Source organism: Fragaria vesca, linkage group LG6, assembly GCF_000184155.1.
Source record: "Fragaria vesca subsp. vesca linkage group LG6, FraVesHawaii_1.0, whole genome shotgun sequence".
Taxonomy (NCBI): Eukaryota; Viridiplantae; Streptophyta; class Magnoliopsida; order Rosales; family Rosaceae; genus Fragaria; species Fragaria vesca.
The window spans coordinates 3,157,012-3,159,896 of record NC_020496.1 but is presented as its reverse complement, the minus strand read 5'-3'; the positions used below and the strand labels follow the sequence as shown (position 1 = coordinate 3,159,896).

General features: G+C 37.4%; 1 pseudogene; it reads left to right on the top strand.

The window, feature by feature from the left end:
• Positions 1-2,885, top strand: part of LOC101302855 — a 6,488-nt pseudogene that overhangs the window by 540 nt on the left and 3,063 nt on the right.

Below are 2,885 nucleotides of genomic sequence, written 5' to 3'. Positions count from 1 at the left end.
TACGGAAATCTGAACAGAGAGATCATTTTGAACTTTAAGAATTAGGAAAATTTCGTAGTACATCAGACCATCACAAAATCTACATCATGCCTCTCACCTCCTGGAAATAAATTGATTGGGGGATAACAGGGAAATAATTTGAATTCCCAAAAGAAAATAACATAACAAACAACCACAAGGTACCTGCAACTGTTTTCTTTTAATAATGGGAAGACAAAAGTACAACTCCAAATAAGAGAAGTCAACAAAATAAAAAAATCAGGAACATAACTACTCATAGAACTAGCCATCTGAAAAAGTAAGTTCCACAGTTAGAACTATGGCGCCTAGAATGCACCTAGAACTATGGTCAAAAACAAAATATGCTGCTTCTTAGATCACATTAAACCACGACAAAACATTGCATTGCTTTGTTCAGTACCTGAAATTACACAAAGTAAGGGGTTATGAGTTATGATATGGTATGAGAACAAAATAATTTAACAAGAATGCAGTTTCAGGACAGAGTGCTTCACTTCAGAAAATCACCAGAAATCACCTACCCTATCAAATAATACCAAACTGTCCAGATCATGAGTTCACGTATAGAAGAACAAGAATGTAAAGTTTCAGACCATATGGACTTCTAAATCCACATCAAATGCGGACTAAAACAGCTGCACCCATAACATTAATACAGTTTCAGCAGATAGCATTTACCTCTACAACATCACCGTACTTCATATATCTTATGAAATGACCAACAAAATTTGCACACTAAGACTACACGTGCGGGAAGAATCATACTACAAGGTTTCCAGCCAAACAGAGTTCTTAATCCTAAACAAAATCAAACTCAAACAACTTAGAAAGATGTAAATGTAATTATGTACCATATGTATAAAGAGACGGAGTTTCAGTAGAACATGAGAAAGCTATGGTCATGTGGTTTCAGCACAATCCGGGTTCAGCACAATCAGTACTATTCTGTTTCTGTGTTTATGGTCATGTGGTTTGTATACAGGGCTTCCTAATCTCAAGGCACAAATTTCTTAGAAAGCTACCAGAGTTTCAACTTATCCGATAATTATCTTACCTTCGTTTCACCAAAACTTACAAGATGTAGTTATCTACCACTGATACTTCAGAACAGGATTGTGTCTTAATCAACTAGATGTAGTTATCTATGACTGATACTTCAGAACAGGATTGTGTCTTAATCACCAAATTCTATCTAAAAAGAGAATTAAAGAACAATGGCTTCTTTTTATATAAGGAGAATATTACAACATTTTATTGATTTTCAATGTTTAAGAATCGCTACCTAATTAATGTTGAAAACTTTAAGAGATATAAAGATTGAACAATCATAAATGTACAGGAAGGATTGATATTGGTACCACAATTCTGCTTCTTAGAAGGTCAACTGAGGTTGTAAGTTTTCTGCAGTAATATATCCAGAATTTTGGCATTGTCTCTGGAAATAAGGATGAAGACTATGAACTCTCTCCAAGTATACAGGCGTCTGCATTTCTCTCAGTCGTGAAACCTACACAGACAACATGTTTATTCAACATACAGTTCCACCAAATTTTCAAGCTTAATAAGGCATGGGAAATGTTGGAGCATTTAAATAAATTACAATGAACATACAAACAAGAACTAATATCATCCAAGTAGTAGGTAGATATATGATTCTCAGTCCCAAATTTACTGCAATTCATCATACGGTTAAGTTGGTCATGGACACAATCAAAAGAAAGATCAGTGTTTCAGAGAAAAAGACCACCACTTACTGCTCGGCGGAAAGCAAACATATCTTCTTGACGATAGCATGGATACTAAACCAGTCGGGGCACCTCCTGAACTAACATTCCCTCCTCAAATTTCTTGCTAACTTTAGAATCGAACCTAACCCAAAACCCACACAGGTTCAATCAAATGAACCACAGAAAGAAAATAGCACAAAGATTTACCTCGTTACCCAATTCCTCAAAGCAGTTCTTCAGCTCCGTCGTCATCCCAGCAGAAGATCGCCGAATCCCATTTCCAGATTTCGGTCTACCTCTTCATATCTTCAGACGCGATTCTCCACTTTCATGAAATTCTCCTCGCAAATATACCCGATCGGGTATTAACCGATGCATCGCGGAGAGAGAATTAGCGAGAGTCATGCACAACACGTGCTAAAACTTCTCCACCCGCTGCTTGACACGTGCGTCAGACAGCCGCAGTACTCAAGGTACTGTTGAGTACTGCGTACATTCCAGAACACACCTGGTGTTGGTGAGTTCGCTCGTTTACCTGGAGAACCAGTCTGATTATAAATGTGATCTGCAGTTCTGCACTTGATTAGTAATGGAGATTTTGCCCAACATCTCAAATCTTTCTTTTTATGTAATTTGTGATTATACCTACCTGCTTCCTAGGAATTGGAGTCTACCCTTGTGTTTCTACATCATAATCTTCTGGGGAAGTTTGGAAAATCAATTGATGCCAAACTGTATTTTTGTTTGCGTTGTAAGTAGCCAGTTTCTCATTTTTATGATTGATGTGGCCATTACAGGTACAAGATGCAAGTTCGTTAGAAGACGAGGATAATTCAGCTTTGGCTATGTTTATGGGCAAACCCGCAGAGATAAAACCATTATCCCGAAAGTCATCCTTGATACAATGCACAAATACAAGATACGGAAGATTGGGTTTGGTTCAAGAAAAGATTTTATAGTTAGAGCCGTTTACCCCGACACTGAAAAGGTTGACCAAGAGATAAAAGAACCGAAGACATCAGAGAAACTTCCCTCAAAGAGGTCACCAAAAGAAAGCACTCTGAATCAACTGTTGGAGTCCGCTAAAAAAACAAAAAGGTTTCAATCTTTTCTACAGTGTCCATCTCTCTCTCTCTC